We start from the raw sequence: 15699 nt of genomic DNA on the forward strand, positions 1-15699 counted from the left end.
CTGTAACGTACATATTAGGGTAGCTAAGACTACTCCTGGGCCGTTCTTGTAGTTGAAGAGATGGGTGAACTGTGACACCGCACTTAAAAAAAAAAAAAAAAAAAAAAAAAAAAAACAGCAAACAGAGAAGCTTCCCCATATTGGAGCATTGGATTTGGTCAAGTCTTAAGCCAATGTGTTGTAGGGCACAAGTAAGCTTTGGGTTAGCAGGAATGGTTGCATGGCCACCTAGCTTTTCATCCTTCCCACCCTTGCCCTGGAATCTTCCAGACTTCAAATTGCTGTCCTTTGCTGTGTGTGTTGCACCAGCATCATCCAGGGGGGCACATGATCTTTCTGAAGTCTTGAATTGAAGTCTGTAAGCAGTATCACCATGTGTCCCACTGCTTACATCTAGCAAAGTAGGCAAATAAGCAAGCTCATTTTTCTCTTGGGTATATTGCAATGGTACATGCTAGGCGAGTTTCAGCATGTAGCGTTGGTGGTATAGTGGTGAGCATAGCTGCCTTCCAAGCAGTTGACCCGGGTTCGATTCCCGGCCAACACATGTGAGCTTGCTTTTGGCACCCTACAATTCCATGGAAGACAAGACCAAGACAAGATCTCTGAACAGTTAGGACATCCTGCACCTGCTCAGTCTCTGGAGAGGTTCCATTCCGGTGCAGCAGACTCTACGCCAGCTTAAAGTTCTTTCTAAATGGTCAACACTTAATGCAGACACTCTATAATGTTCTAAACAAATAGCTAGCAAGGCACTAAGGCGAGCCTGTCCTTGGGTGGGCTTGAACTGCCTTTCTTTGGCTTGACAGCCGTCGCCAGGCTTTGGGTTCGATCCCCGGCTAATACTTTACTGCTGCTTCTGGGGTACAGAAAACTTCATTTGGTCACAGACACTGCCAGGGATGTCTGTTGTATCACTAAGACATGAACTTGATGCTGCTCACCCTTTTCATGAACGTGAATGAGATTCCAACGTGTCTCAAATGAATCTACATGGCTATCTGGGGTTCTCTTCGGACAACTGTTGAACACAAAAGGAAATGCCGTCCCTGGGTGATAGTAGTGTAACTATTTCAACTAATGTACCCTTCTTAAACTTGAAGGTTGAATACAAACAGAAGCAGAGTGGCGCAGCGGAAGCGTGCTGGGCCCATAACCCAGAGGTCGATGGATCGAAACCATCCTCTGCTAGGCATGAATTCATTTTTGCACCTTGCTTTATCGCATGGGCAAAACGGTTTCCATTGCCCTGTAAGAGAAAGTGTAATAAGGGCCCTGCTGTAACGTACATATTAGGGTAGCTAAGACTACTCCTGGGCCGTTCTTGTAGTTGAAGAGATGGGTGAACTGTGACACCGCACTTAAAAAAAAAAAAAAAAAATTTGGGTGTCCTTGGGTGGGCTTGAACTGCCTCTCTTTGGCTTGACAGCCGTCGCCAGGCTTTGGGTTCGATCCCCGGCTAATACTTTACTGCTGCTTCTGGGGTACAGAAAACTTCATTTGGTCACAGACACTGCCAGGGATGTCTGTTGTATCACTAAGACATGAACTTGATGCTGCTCACCCTTTTCATGAACGTGAATGAGATTCCAACGTGTCTCAAATGAATCTACATGGCTATCTGGGGTTCTCTTCGGACAACTGTTGAACACAAAAGGAAAGGCCGTCCCTGGGTGGGCTTGAACCACCAACCTTTCGGTTAACAGCCGAACGCGCTAACCGATTGCGCCACAGAGACTGTGCCTGCAGTTGTTGCTAAATGATTTTATGGGGATGTATGTGTGTCTTGTGGAGTGAGGAAGTAAGTCTGCTCCAAGAAGTTTAACGCCACTTTTTCCCACAATGAAGCATTCACTGTATGGCAGCAGAGTGGCGCAGCGGAAGCGTGCTGGGCCCATAACCCAGAGGTCGATGGATCGAAACCATCCTCTGCTAGGTGTACGTTGGTTTTTATACCTTGCTTACCATATGGGCCAATTGTCGGCCATAGCCCCTTAAGAGAAAGTGTCATTAGGGCCTTGCTGTAACATAGATAGTAGTGTAACTATTTCAACTAATATACCCTTCTTAAACTTGAAGGTTGAATACAAACAGAAGCAGAGTGGCGCAGCGGAAGCGTGCTGGGCCCATAACCCAGAGGTCGATGGATCGAAACCATCCTCTGCTAGGCATGAATTCATTTTTGCACCTTGCTTTATCGCATGGGCAAAACGGTTTCCATTGCCCTGTAAGAGAAAGTGTAATAAGGGCCCTGCTGTAACGTACATATTAGGGTAGCTAAGACTACTCCTGGGCCGTTCTTGTAGTTGAAGAGATGGGTGAACTGTGACACCGCACTTAAAAAAAAAAAAAAAAAAAAAAAAAAAAAAAACAGCAAACAGAGAAGCTTCCCCATATTGGAGCATTGGATTTGGTCAAGTCTTAAGCCAATGTGTTGTAGGGCACAAGTAAGCTTTGGGTTAGCAGGAATGGTTGCATGGCCACCTAGCTTTTCATCCTTCCCACCCTTGCCCTGGAATCTTCCAGACTTCAAATTGCTGTCCTTTGCTGTGTGTGTTGCACCAGCATCATCCAGGGGGGCACATGATCTTTCTGAAGTCTTGAATTGAAGTCTGTAAGCAGTATCACCATGTGTCCCACTGCTTACATCTAGCAAAGTAGGCAAATAAGCAAGCTCATTTTTCTCTTGGGTATATTGCAATGGTACATGCTAGGCGAGTTTCAGCATGTAGCGTTGGTGGTATAGTGGTGAGCATAGCTGCCTTCCAAGCAGTTGACCCGGGTTCGATTCCCGGCCAACGCATGTGAGCTTGCTTTTGGCACCCTACAATTCCATGGAAGACAAGACCAAGACAAGATCTCTGAACAGTTAGGACATCCTGCACCTGCTCAGTCTCTGGAGAGGTTCCATTGCGGTGCAGCAGACTCTACGCCAGCTTAAAGTTCTTTCTAAATGGTCAACACTTAATGCAGACACTCTATAATGTTCTAAACAAATAGCTAGCAAGGCACTAAGGCGAGCCTGTCCTTGGGTGGGCTTGAACTGCCTTTCTTTGGCTTGACAGCCGTCGCCAGGCTTTGGGTTCGATCCCCGGCTAATACTTTACTGCTGCTTCTGGGGTACAGAAAACTTCATTTGGTCACAGACACTGCCAGGGATGTCTGTTGTATCACTAAGACATGAACTTGATGCTGCTCACCCTTTTCATGAACGTGAATGAGATTCCAACGTGTCTCAAATGAATCTACATGGCTATCTGGGGTTCTCTTCGGACAACTGTTGAACACAAAAGGAAAGGCCGTCCCTGGGTGGGCTTGAACCACCAACCTTTCGGTTAACAGCCGAACGCGCTAACCGATTGCGCCACAGAGACTGTGCCTGCAGTTGTTGCTAAATGATTTTATGGGGATGTATGTGTGTCTTGTGGAGTGAGGAAGTAAGTCTGCTCCAAGAAGTTTAACGCCACTTTTTCCCACAATGAAGCATTCACTGTATGGCAGCAGAGTGGCGCAGCGGAAGCGTGCTGGGCCCATAACCCAGAGGTCGATGGATCGAAACCATCCTCTGCTAGGTGTACGTTGGTTTTTATACCTTGCTTACCATATGGGCCAATTGTCGGCCATAGCCCCTTAAGAGAAAGTGTCATTAGGGCCTTGCTGTAACATAGATAGTAGTGTAACTATTTCAACTAATGTACCCTTCTTAAACTTGAAGGTTGAATACAAACAGAAGCAGAGTGGCGCAGCGGAAGCGTGCTGGGCCCATAACCCAGAGGTCGATGGATCGAAACCATCCTCTGCTAGGCATGAATTCATTTTTGCACCTTGCTTTATCGCATGGGCAAAACGGTTTCCATTGCCCTGTAAGAGAAAGTGTAATAAGGGCCCTGCTGTAACGTACATATTAGGGTAGCTAAGACTACTCCTGGGCCGTTCTTGTAGTTGAAGAGATGGGTGAACTGTGACACCGCACTTAAAAATAAAAAAAAAAAAAAAAAAAAAAAAACAGCAAACAGAGAAGCTTCCCCATATTGGAGCATTGGATTTGGTCAAGTCTTAAGCCAATGTGTTGTAGGGCACAAGTAAGCTTTGGGTTAGCAGGAATGGTTGCATGGCCACCTAGCTTTTCATCCTTCCCACCCTTGCCCTGGAATCTTCCAGACTTCAAATTGCTGTCCTTTGCTGTGTGTGTTGCACCAGCATCATCCAGGGGGGCACATGATCTTTCTGAAGTCTTGAATTGAAGTCTGTAAGCAGTATCACCATGTGTCCCACTGCTTACATCTAGCAAAGTAGGCAAATAAGCAAGCTCATTTTTCTCTTGGGTATATTGCAATGGTACATGCTAGGCGAGTTTCAGCATGTAGCGTTGGTGGTATAGTGGTGAGCATAGCTGCCTTCCAAGCAGTTGACCCGGGTTCGATTCCCGGCCAACACATGTGAGCTTGCTTTTGGCACCCTACAATTCCATGGAAGACAAGACCAAGACAAGATCTCTGAACAGTTAGGACATCCTGCACCTGCTCAGTCTCTGGAGAGGTTCCATTCCGGTGCAGCAGACTCTACGCCAGCTTAAAGTTCTTTCTAAATGGTCAACACTTAATGCAGACACTCTATAATGTTCTAAACAAATAGCTAGCAAGGCACTAAGGCGAGCCTGTCCTTGGGTGGGCTTGAACTGCCTTTCTTTGGCTTGACAGCCGTCGCCAGGCTTTGGGTTCGATCCCCGGCTAATACTTTACTGCTGCTTCTGGGGTACAGAAAACTTCATTTGGTCACAGACACTGCCAGGGATGTCTGTTGTATCACTAAGACATGAACTTGATGCTGCTCACCCTTTTCATGAACGTGAATGAGATTCCAACGTGTCTCAAATGAATCTACATGGCTATCTGGGGTTCTCTTCGGACAACTGTTGAACACAAAAGGAAATGCCGTCCCTGGGTGATAGTAGTGTAACTATTTCAACTAATGTACCCTTCTTAAACTTGAAGGTTGAATACAAACAGAAGCAGAGTGGCGCAGCGGAAGCGTGCTGGGCCCATAACCCAGAGGTCGATGGATCGAAACCATCCTCTGCTAGGCATGAATTCATTTTTGCACCTTGCTTTATCGCATGGGCAAAACGGTTTCCATTGCCCTGTAAGAGAAAGTGTAATAAGGGCCCTGCTGTAACGTACATATTAGGGTAGCTAAGACTACTCCTGGGCCGTTCTTGTAGTTGAAGAGATGGGTGAACTGTGACACCGCACTTAAAAAAAAAAAAAAAAATTTGGGTGTCCTTGGGTGGGCTTGAACTGCCTCTCTTTGGCTTGACAGCCGTCGCCAGGCTTTGGGTTCGATCCCCGGCTAATACTTTACTGCTGCTTCTGGGGTACAGAAAACTTCATTTGGTCACAGACACTGCCAGGGATGTCTGTTGTATCACTAAGACATGAACTTGATGCTGCTCACCCTTTTCATGAACGTGAATGAGATTCCAACGTGTCTCAAATGAATCTACATGGCTATCTGGGGTTCTCTTCGGACAACTGTTGAACACAAAAGGAAAGGCCGTCCCTGGGTGGGCTTGAACCACCAACCTTTCGGTTAACAGCCGAACGCGCTAACCGATTGCGCCACAGAGACTGTGCCTGCAGTTGTTGCTAAATGATTTTATGGGGATGTATGTGTGTCTTGTGGAGTGAGGAAGTAAGTCTGCTCCAAGAAGTTTAACGCCACTTTTTCCCACAATGAAGCATTCACTGTATGGCAGCAGAGTGGCGCAGCGGAAGCGTGCTGGGCCCATAACCCAGAGGTCGATGGATCGAAACCATCCTCTGCTAGGTGTACGTTGGTTTTTATACCTTGCTTACCATATGGGCCAATTGTCGGCCATAGCCCCTTAAGAGAAAGTGTCATTAGGGCCTTGCTGTAACATAGATAGTAGTGTAACTATTTCAACTAATATACCCTTCTTAAACTTGAAGGTTGAATACAAACAGAAGCAGAGTGGCGCAGCGGAAGCGTGCTGGGCCCATAACCCAGAGGTCGATGGATCGAAACCATCCTCTGCTAGGCATGAATTCATTTTTGCACCTTGCTTTATCGCATGGGCAAAACGGTTTCCATTGCCCTGTAAGAGAAAGTGTAATAAGGGCCCTGCTGTAACGTACATATTAGGGTAGCTAAGACTACTCCTGGGCCGTTCTTGTAGTTGAAGAGATGGGTGAACTGTGACACCGCACTTAAAAAAAAAAAAAAAAAAAAAAAAAAAAACAGCAAACAGAGAAGCTTCCCCATATTGGAGCATTGGATTTGGTCAAGTCTTAAGCCAATGTGTTGTAGGGCACAAGTAAGCTTTGGGTTAGCAGGAATGGTTGCATGGCCACCTAGCTTTTCATCCTTCCCACCCTTGCCCTGGAATCTTCCAGACTTCAAATTGCTGTCCTTTGCTGTGTGTGTTGCACCAGCATCATCCAGGGGGGCACATGATCTTTCTGAAGTCTTGAATTGAAGTCTGTAAGCAGTATCACCATGTGTCCCACTGCTTACATCTAGCAAAGTAGGCAAATAAGCAAGCTCATTTTTCTCTTGGGTATATTGCAATGGTACATGCTAGGCGAGTTTCAGCATGTAGCGTTGGTGGTATAGTGGTGAGCATAGCTGCCTTCCAAGCAGTTGACCCGGGTTCGATTCCCGGCCAACGCATGTGAGCTTGCTTTTGGCACCCTACAATTCCATGGAAGACAAGACCAAGACAAGATCTCTGAACAGTTAGGACATCCTGCACCTGCTCAGTCTCTGGAGAGGTTCCATTGCGGTGCAGCAGACTCTACGCCAGCTTAAAGTTCTTTCTAAATGGTCAACACTTAATGCAGACACTCTATAATGTTCTAAACAAATAGCTAGCAAGGCACTAAGGCGAGCCTGTCCTTGGGTGGGCTTGAACTGCCTTTCTTTGGCTTGACAGCCGTCGCCAGGCTTTGGGTTCGATCCCCGGCTAATACTTTACTGCTGCTTCTGGGGTACAGAAAACTTCATTTGGTCACAGACACTGCCAGGGATGTCTGTTGTATCACTAAGACATGAACTTGATGCTGCTCACCCTTTTCATGAACGTGAATGAGATTCCAACGTGTCTCAAATGAATCTACATGGCTATCTGGGGTTCTCTTCGGACAACTGTTGAACACAAAAGGAAATGCCGTCCCTGGGTGGGCTTGAACCACCAACCTTTCGGTTAACAGCCGAACGCGCTAACCGATTGCGCCACAGAGACTGTGCCTGCAGTTGTTGCTAAATGATTTTATGGGGATGTATGTGTGTCTTGTGGAGTGAGGAAGTAAGTCTGCTCCAAGAAGTTTAACGCCACTTTTTCCCACAATGAAGCATTCACTGTATGGCAGCAGAGTGGCGCAGCGGAAGCGTGCTGGGCCCATAACCCAGAGGTCGATGGATCGAAACCATCCTCTGCTAGGTGTACGTTGGTTTTTATACCTTGCTTACCATATGGGCCAATTGTCGGCCATAGCCCCTTAAGAGAAAGTGTCATTAGGGCCTTGCTGTAACATAGATAGTAGTGTAACTATTTCAACTAATGTACCCTTCTTAAACTTGAAGGTTGAATACAAACAGAAGCAGAGTGGCGCAGCGGAAGCGTGCTGGGCCCATAACCCAGAGGTCGATGGATCGAAACCATCCTCTGCTAGGCATGAATTCATTTTTGCACCTTGCTTTATCGCATGGGCAAAACGGTTTCCATTGCCCTGTAAGAGAAAGTGTAATAAGGGCCCTGCTGTAACGTACATATTAGGGTAGCTAAGACTACTCCTGGGCCGTTCTTGTAGTTGAAGAGATGGGTGAACTGTGACACCGCACTTAAAAAAAAAAAAAAAAAAAAAAAAAAAAAAACAGCAAACAGAGAAGCTTCCCCATATTGGAGCATTGGATTTGGTCAAGTCTTAAGCCAATGTGTTGTAGGGCACAAGTAAGCTTTGGGTTAGCAGGAATGGTTGCATGGCCACCTAGCTTTTCATCCTTCCCACCCTTGCCCTGGAATCTTCCAGACTTCAAATTGCTGTCCTTTGCTGTGTGTGTTGCACCAGCATCATCCAGGGGGGCACATGATCTTTCTGAAGTCTTGAATTGAAGTCTGTAAGCAGTATCACCATGTGTCCCACTGCTTACATCTAGCAAAGTAGGCAAATAAGCAAGCTCATTTTTCTCTTGGGTATATTGCAATGGTACATGCTAGGCGAGTTTCAGCATGTAGCGTTGGTGGTATAGTGGTGAGCATAGCTGCCTTCCAAGCAGTTGACCCGGGTTCGATTCCCGGCCAACACATGTGAGCTTGCTTTTGGCACCCTACAATTCCATGGAAGACAAGACCAAGACAAGATCTCTGAACAGTTAGGACATCCTGCACCTGCTCAGTCTCTGGAGAGGTTCCATTCCGGTGCAGCAGACTCTACGCCAGCTTAAAGTTCTTTCTAAATGGTCAACACTTAATGCAGACACTCTATAATGTTCTAAACAAATAGCTAGCAAGGCACTAAGGCGAGCCTGTCCTTGGGTGGGCTTGAACTGCCTTTCTTTGGCTTGACAGCCGTCGCCAGGCTTTGGGTTCGATCCCCGGCTAATACTTTACTGCTGCTTCTGGGGTACAGAAAACTTCATTTGGTCACAGACACTGCCAGGGATGTCTGTTGTATCACTAAGACATGAACTTGATGCTGCTCACCCTTTTCATGAACGTGAATGAGATTCCAACGTGTCTCAAATGAATCTACATGGCTATCTGGGGTTCTCTTCGGACAACTGTTGAACACAAAAGGAAATGCCGTCCCTGGGTGATAGTAGTGTAACTATTTCAACTAATGTACCCTTCTTAAACTTGAAGGTTGAATACAAACAGAAGCAGAGTGGCGCAGCGGAAGCGTGCTGGGCCCATAACCCAGAGGTCGATGGATCGAAACCATCCTCTGCTAGGCATGAATTCATTTTTGCACCTTGCTTTATCGCATGGGCAAAACGGTTTCCATTGCCCTGTAAGAGAAAGTGTAATAAGGGCCCTGCTGTAACGTACATATTAGGGTAGCTAAGACTACTCCTGGGCCGTTCTTGTAGTTGAAGAGATGGGTGAACTGTGACACCGCACTTAAAAAAAAAAAAAAAAATTTGGGTGTCCTTGGGTGGGCTTGAACTGCCTCTCTTTGGCTTGACAGCCGTCGCCAGGCTTTGGGTTCGATCCCCGGCTAATACTTTACTGCTGCTTCTGGGGTACAGAAAACTTCATTTGGTCACAGACACTGCCAGGGATGTCTGTTGTATCACTAAGACATGAACTTGATGCTGCTCACCCTTTTCATGAACGTGAATGAGATTCCAACGTGTCTCAAATGAATCTACATGGCTATCTGGGGTTCTCTTCGGACAACTGTTGAACACAAAAGGAAAGGCCGTCCCTGGGTGGGCTTGAACCACCAACCTTTCGGTTAACAGCCGAACGCGCTAACCGATTGCGCCACAGAGACTGTGCCTGCAGTTGTTGCTAAATGATTTTATGGGGATGTATGTGTGTCTTGTGGAGTGAGGAAGTAAGTCTGCTCCAAGAAGTTTAACGCCACTTTTTCCCACAATGAAGCATTCACTGTATGGCAGCAGAGTGGCGCAGCGGAAGCGTGCTGGGCCCATAACCCAGAGGTCGATGGATCGAAACCATCCTCTGCTAGGTGTACGTTGGTTTTTATACCTTGCTTACCATATGGGCCAATTGTCGGCCATAGCCCCTTAAGAGAAAGTGTCATTAGGGCCTTGCTGTAACATAGATAGTAGTGTAACTATTTCAACTAATATACCCTTCTTAAACTTGAAGGTTGAATACAAACAGAAGCAGAGTGGCGCAGCGGAAGCGTGCTGGGCCCATAACCCAGAGGTCGATGGATCGAAACCATCCTCTGCTAGGCATGAATTCATTTTTGCACCTTGCTTTATCGCATGGGCAAAACGGTTTCCATTGCCCTGTAAGAGAAAGTGTAATAAGGGCCCTGCTGTAACGTACATATTAGGGTAGCTAAGACTACTCCTGGGCCGTTCTTGTAGTTGAAGAGATGGGTGAACTGTGACACCGCACTTAAAAAAAAAAAAAAAAAAAAAAAAAAAAAAAACAGCAAACAGAGAAGCTTCCCCATATTGGAGCATTGGATTTGGTCAAGTCTTAAGCCAATGTGTTGTAGGGCACAAGTAAGCTTTGGGTTAGCAGGAATGGTTGCATGGCCACCTAGCTTTTCATCCTTCCCACCCTTGCCCTGGAATCTTCCAGACTTCAAATTGCTGTCCTTTGCTGTGTGTGTTGCACCAGCATCATCCAGGGGGGCACATGATCTTTCTGAAGTCTTGAATTGAAGTCTGTAAGCAGTATCACCATGTGTCCCACTGCTTACATCTAGCAAAGTAGGCAAATAAGCAAGCTCATTTTTCTCTTGGGTATATTGCAATGGTACATGCTAGGCGAGTTTCAGCATGTAGCGTTGGTGGTATAGTGGTGAGCATAGCTGCCTTCCAAGCAGTTGACCCGGGTTCGATTCCCGGCCAACGCATGTGAGCTTGCTTTTGGCACCCTACAATTCCATGGAAGACAAGACCAAGACAAGATCTCTGAACAGTTAGGACATCCTGCACCTGCTCAGTCTCTGGAGAGGTTCCATTGCGGTGCAGCAGACTCTACGCCAGCTTAAAGTTCTTTCTAAATGGTCAACACTTAATGCAGACACTCTATAATGTTCTAAACAAATAGCTAGCAAGGCACTAAGGCGAGCCTGTCCTTGGGTGGGCTTGAACTGCCTTTCTTTGGCTTGACAGCCGTCGCCAGGCTTTGGGTTCGATCCCCGGCTAATACTTTACTGCTGCTTCTGGGGTACAGAAAACTTCATTTGGTCACAGACACTGCCAGGGATGTCTGTTGTATCACTAAGACATGAACTTGATGCTGCTCACCCTTTTCATGAACGTGAATGAGATTCCAACGTGTCTCAAATGAATCTACATGGCTATCTGGGGTTCTCTTCGGACAACTGTTGAACACAAAAGGAAATGCCGTCCCTGGGTGGGCTTGAACCACCAACCTTTCGGTTAACAGCCGAACGCGCTAACCGATTGCGCCACAGAGACTGTGCCTGCAGTTGTTGCTAAATGATTTTATGGGGATGTATGTGTGTCTTGTGGAGTGAGGAAGTAAGTCTGCTCCAAGAAGTTTAACGCCACTTTTTCCCACAATGAAGCATTCACTGTATGGCAGCAGAGTGGCGCAGCGGAAGCGTGCTGGGCCCATAACCCAGAGGTCGATGGATCGAAACCATCCTCTGCTAGGTGTACGTTGGTTTTTATACCTTGCTTACCATATGGGCCAATTGTCGGCCATAGCCCCTTAAGAGAAAGTGTCATTAGGGCCTTGCTGTAACATAGATAGTAGTGTAACTATTTCAACTAATGTACCCTTCTTAAACTTGAAGGTTGAATACAAACAGAAGCAGAGTGGCGCAGCGGAAGCGTGCTGGGCCCATAACCCAGAGGTCGATGGATCGAAACCATCCTCTGCTAGGCATGAATTCATTTTTGCACCTTGCTTTATCGCATGGGCAAAACGGTTTCCATTGCCCTGTAAGAGAAAGTGTAATAAGGGCCCTGCTGTAACGTACATATTAGGGTAGCTAAGACTACTCCTGGGCCGTTCTTGTAGTTGAAGAGATGGGTGAACTGTGACACCGCACTTAAAAAAAAAAAAAAAAAAAAAAAAAAAAAACAGCAAACAGAGAAGCTTCCCCATATTGGAGCATTGGATTTGGTCAAGTCTTAAGGCAATGTGTTGTAGGGCACAAGTAAGCTTTGGGTTAGCAGGAATGGTTGCATGGCCACCTAGCTTTTCATCCTTCCCACCCTTGCCCTGGAATCTTCCAGACTTCAAATTGCTGTCCTTTGCTGTGTGTGTTGCACCAGCATCATCCAGGGGGGCACATGATCTTTCTGAAGTCTTGAATTGAAGTCTGTAAGCAGTATCACCATGTGTCCCACTGCTTACATCTAGCAAAGTAGGCAAATAAGCAAGCTCATTTTTCTCTTGGGTATATTGCAATGGTACATGCTAGGCGAGTTTCAGCATGTAGCGTTGGTGGTATAGTGGTGAGCATAGCTGCCTTCCAAGCAGTTGACCCGGGTTCGATTCCCGGCCAACGCATGTGAGCTTGCTTTTGGCACCCTACAATTCCATGGAAGACAAGACCAAGACAAGATCTCTGAACAGTTAGGACATCCTGCACCTGCTCAGTCTCTGGAGAGGTTCCATTGCGGTGCAGCAGACTCTACGCCAGCTTAAAGTTCTTTCTAAATGGTCAACACTTAATGCAGACACTATAATGTTCTAAACAAATAGCTAGCAAGGCACTAAGGCGAGCCTGTCCTTGGGTGGGCTTGAACTGCCTTTCTTTGGCTTGACAGCCGTCGCCAGGCTTTGGGTTCGATCCCCGGCTAATACTTTACTGCTGCTTCTGGGGTACAGAAAACTTCATTTGGTCACAGACACTGCCAGGGATGTCTGTTGTATCACTAAGACATGAACTTGATGCTGCTCACCCTTTTCATGAACGTGAATGAGATTCCAACGTGTCTCAAATGAATCTACATGGCTATCTGGGGTTCTCTTCGGACAACTGTTGAACACAAAAGGAAATGCCGTCCCTGGGTGGGCTTGAACCACCAACCTTTCGGTTAACAGCCGAACGCGCTAACCGATTGCGCCACAGAGACTGTGCCTGCAGTTGTTGCTAAATGATTTTATGGGGATGTATGTGTGTCTTGTGGAGTGAGGAAGTAAGTCTGCTCCAAGAAGTTTAACGCCACTTTTTCCCACAATGAAGCATTCACTGTATGGCAGCAGAGTGGCGCAGCGGAAGCGTGCTGGGCCCATAACCCAGAGGTCGATGGATCGAAACCATCCTCTGCTAGGTGTACGTTGGTTTTTATACCTTGCTTACCATATGGGCCAATTGTCGGCCATAGCCCCTTAAGAGAAAGTGTCATTAGGGCCTTGCTGTAACATAGATAGTAGTGTAACTATTTCAACTAATGTACCCTTCTTAAACTTGAAGGTTGAATACAAACAGAAGCAGAGTGGCGCAGCGGAAGCGTGCTGGGCCCATAACCCAGAGGTCGATGGATCGAAACCATCCTCTGCTAGGCATGAATTCATTTTTGCACCTTGCTTTATCGCATGGGCAAAACGGTTTCCATTGCCCTGTAAGAGAAAGTGTAATAAGGGCCCTGCTGTAACGTACATATTAGGGTAGCTAAGACTACTCCTGGGCCGTTCTTGTAGTTGAAGAGATGGGTGAACTGTGACACCGCACTTAAAAAAAAAAAAAAAAAAAAAAAAAAAAAAAACAGCAAACAGAGAAGCTTCCCCATATTGGAGCATTGGATTTGGTCAAGTCTTAAGCCAATGTGTTGTAGGGCACAAGTAAGCTTTGGGTTAGCAGGAATGGTTGCATGGCCACCTAGCTTTTCATCCTTCCCACCCTTGCCCTGGAATCTTCCAGACTTCAAATTGCTGTCCTTTGCTGTGTGTGTTGCACCAGCATCATCCAGGGGGGCACATGATCTTTCTGAAGTCTTGAATTGAAGTCTGTAAGCAGTATCACCATGTGTCCCACTGCTTACATCTAGCAAAGTAGGCAAATAAGCAAGCTCATTTTTCTCTTGGGTATATTGCAATGGTACATGCTAGGCGAGTTTCAGCATGTAGCGTTGGTGGTATAGTGGTGAGCATAGCTGCCTTCCAAGCAGTTGACCCGGGTTCGATTCCCGGCCAACGCATGTGAGCTTGCTTTTGGCACCCTACAATTCCATGGAAGACAAGACCAAGACAAGATCTCTGAACAGTTAGGACATCCTGCACCTGCTCAGTCTCTGGAGAGGTTCCATTGCGGTGCAGCAGACTCTACGCCAGCTTAAAGTTCTTTCTAAATGGTCAACACTTAATGCAGACACTCTATAATGTTCTAAACAAATAGCTAGCAAGGCACTAAGGCGAGCCTGTCCTTGGGTGGGCTTGAACTGCCTTTCTTTGGCTTGACAGCCGTCGCCAGGCTTTGGGTTCGATCCCCGGCTAATACTTTACTGCTGCTTCTGGGGTACAGAAAACTTCATTTGGTCACAGACACTGCCAGGGATGTCTGTTGTATCACTAAGACATGAACTTGATGCTGCTCACCCTTTTCATGAACGTGAATGAGATTCCAACGTGTCTCAAATGAATCTACATGGCTATCTGGGGTTCTCTTCGGACAACTGTTGAACACAAAAGGAAAGGCCGTCCCTGGGTGGGCTTGAACCACCAACCTTTCGGTTAACAGCCGAACGCGCTAACCGATTGCGCCACAGAGACTGTGCCTGCAGTTGTTGCTAAATGATTTTATGGGGATGTATGTGTGTCTTGTGGAGTGAGGAAGTAAGTCTGCTCCAGGAAGTTTAACGCCACTTTTTCCCACAATGAAGCATTCACTGTATGGCAGCAGAGTGGCGCAGCGGAAGCGTGCTGGGCCCATAACCCAGAGGTCGATGGATCGAAACCATCCTCTGCTAGGTGTACGTTGGTTTTTATACCTTGCTTACCATATGGGCCAATTGTCGGCCATAGCCCCTTAAGAGAAAGTGTCATTAGGGCCTTGCTGTAACATAGATAGTAGTGTAACTATTTCAACTAATGTACCCTTCTTAAACTTGAAGGTTGAATACAAACAGAAGCAGAGTGGCGCAGCGGAAGCGTGCTGGGCCCATAACCCAGAGGTCGATGGATCGAAACCATCCTCTGCTAGGCATGAATTCATTTTTGCACCTTGCTTTATCGCATGGGCAAAACGGTTTCCATTGCCCTGTAAGAGAAAGTGTAATAAGGGCCCTGCTGTAACGTACATATTAGGGTAGCTAAGACTACTCCTGGGCCGTTCTTGTAGTTGAAGAGATGGGTGAACTGTGACACCGCACTTAAAAAAAAAAAAAAAAAAAAAAAAACAGCAAACAGAGAAGCTTCCCCATATTGGAGCATTGGATTTGGTCAAGTCTTAAGCCAATGTGTTGTAGGGCACAAGTAAGCTTTGGGTTAGCAGGAATGGTTGCATGGCCACCTAGCTTTTCATCCTTCCCACCCTTGCCCTGGAATCTTCCAGACTTCAAATTGCTGTCCTTTGCTGTGTGTGTTGCACCAGCATCATCCAGGGGGGCACATGATCTTTCTGAAGTCTTGAATTGAAGTCTGTAAGCAGTATCACCATGTGTCCCACTGCTTACATCTAGCAAAGTAGGCAAATAAGCAAGCTCATTTTTCTCTTGGGTGTATTGCAATGGTACATGCTAGGCGAGTTTCAGCATGTAGCGTTGGTGGTATAGTGGTGAGCATAGCTGCCTTCCAAGCAGTTGACCCGGGTTCGATTCCCGGCCAACGCATGTGAGCTTACTTTTGGCACCCTACAATTCCATGGAAGACAAGACCAAGACAAGATCTCTGAACAGTTAGGACATCCTGCACCTGCTCAGTCTCTGGAGAGGTTCCATTCCGGTGCAGCAGACTCTACGCCAGCTTAAAGTTCTTTCTAAATGGTCAACACTTAATGCAGACACTCTATAATGTTCTAAACAAATAGCTAGCAAGGCACTAAGGCGAGCCTG

At 46.6% G+C, this 15699-nt stretch overlaps 17 non-coding genes across 17 annotated transcripts; 9 read left to right on the forward strand and 8 right to left on the reverse strand.

Annotated features, from left to right (window-relative positions):
- Positions 1-475: 475 nt before the first annotated feature.
- TRNAG-UCC (transfer RNA glycine (anticodon UCC)) lies at positions 476-547 on the forward strand. Its single transcript has one exon. It is a non-coding gene; the product is annotated as a tRNA-Gly (tRNA).
- Positions 548-1664: 1117 nt separating this feature from the next.
- On the reverse strand, positions 1665-1738 carry TRNAN-GUU (transfer RNA asparagine (anticodon GUU)). Its single transcript has one exon. It is a non-coding gene; the product is annotated as a tRNA-Asn (tRNA).
- A 993-nt stretch (positions 1739-2731) lies between these two features.
- On the forward strand, positions 2732-2803 carry TRNAG-UCC (transfer RNA glycine (anticodon UCC)). The gene has a single exon. It is a non-coding gene; the product is annotated as a tRNA-Gly (tRNA).
- Positions 2804-3300: 497 nt separating this feature from the next.
- TRNAN-GUU (transfer RNA asparagine (anticodon GUU)) lies at positions 3301-3374 on the reverse strand. The gene has a single exon. It is a non-coding gene; the product is annotated as a tRNA-Asn (tRNA).
- A 992-nt stretch (positions 3375-4366) lies between these two features.
- Positions 4367-4438, forward strand: TRNAG-UCC (transfer RNA glycine (anticodon UCC)). The gene has a single exon. It is a non-coding gene; the product is annotated as a tRNA-Gly (tRNA).
- Positions 4439-5554: 1116 nt separating this feature from the next.
- Positions 5555-5628, reverse strand: TRNAN-GUU (transfer RNA asparagine (anticodon GUU)). Its single transcript has one exon. It is a non-coding gene; the product is annotated as a tRNA-Asn (tRNA).
- A 990-nt stretch (positions 5629-6618) lies between these two features.
- Positions 6619-6690, forward strand: TRNAG-UCC (transfer RNA glycine (anticodon UCC)). Its single transcript has one exon. It is a non-coding gene; the product is annotated as a tRNA-Gly (tRNA).
- A 497-nt stretch (positions 6691-7187) lies between these two features.
- TRNAN-GUU (transfer RNA asparagine (anticodon GUU)) lies at positions 7188-7261 on the reverse strand. The gene has a single exon. It is a non-coding gene; the product is annotated as a tRNA-Asn (tRNA).
- Positions 7262-8253: 992 nt separating this feature from the next.
- TRNAG-UCC (transfer RNA glycine (anticodon UCC)) lies at positions 8254-8325 on the forward strand. Its single transcript has one exon. It is a non-coding gene; the product is annotated as a tRNA-Gly (tRNA).
- A 1116-nt stretch (positions 8326-9441) lies between these two features.
- On the reverse strand, positions 9442-9515 carry TRNAN-GUU (transfer RNA asparagine (anticodon GUU)). Its single transcript has one exon. It is a non-coding gene; the product is annotated as a tRNA-Asn (tRNA).
- Positions 9516-10508: 993 nt separating this feature from the next.
- Positions 10509-10580, forward strand: TRNAG-UCC (transfer RNA glycine (anticodon UCC)). Its single transcript has one exon. It is a non-coding gene; the product is annotated as a tRNA-Gly (tRNA).
- Positions 10581-11077: 497 nt separating this feature from the next.
- On the reverse strand, positions 11078-11151 carry TRNAN-GUU (transfer RNA asparagine (anticodon GUU)). The gene has a single exon. It is a non-coding gene; the product is annotated as a tRNA-Asn (tRNA).
- Positions 11152-12142: 991 nt separating this feature from the next.
- On the forward strand, positions 12143-12214 carry TRNAG-UCC (transfer RNA glycine (anticodon UCC)). The gene has a single exon. It is a non-coding gene; the product is annotated as a tRNA-Gly (tRNA).
- Positions 12215-12709: 495 nt separating this feature from the next.
- TRNAN-GUU (transfer RNA asparagine (anticodon GUU)) lies at positions 12710-12783 on the reverse strand. Its single transcript has one exon. It is a non-coding gene; the product is annotated as a tRNA-Asn (tRNA).
- A 993-nt stretch (positions 12784-13776) lies between these two features.
- TRNAG-UCC (transfer RNA glycine (anticodon UCC)) lies at positions 13777-13848 on the forward strand. Its single transcript has one exon. It is a non-coding gene; the product is annotated as a tRNA-Gly (tRNA).
- A 497-nt stretch (positions 13849-14345) lies between these two features.
- Positions 14346-14419, reverse strand: TRNAN-GUU (transfer RNA asparagine (anticodon GUU)). Its single transcript has one exon. It is a non-coding gene; the product is annotated as a tRNA-Asn (tRNA).
- A 986-nt stretch (positions 14420-15405) lies between these two features.
- TRNAG-UCC (transfer RNA glycine (anticodon UCC)) lies at positions 15406-15477 on the forward strand. The gene has a single exon. It is a non-coding gene; the product is annotated as a tRNA-Gly (tRNA).
- The last annotated feature ends 222 nt before the right edge of the window (positions 15478-15699 follow it).

The sequence above is a fragment of the Hyperolius riggenbachi genome, chromosome 4 (genome assembly GCF_040937935.1).
Source record: "Hyperolius riggenbachi isolate aHypRig1 chromosome 4, aHypRig1.pri, whole genome shotgun sequence".
NCBI classification, from domain to species: Eukaryota; Metazoa; Chordata; class Amphibia; order Anura; family Hyperoliidae; genus Hyperolius; species Hyperolius riggenbachi.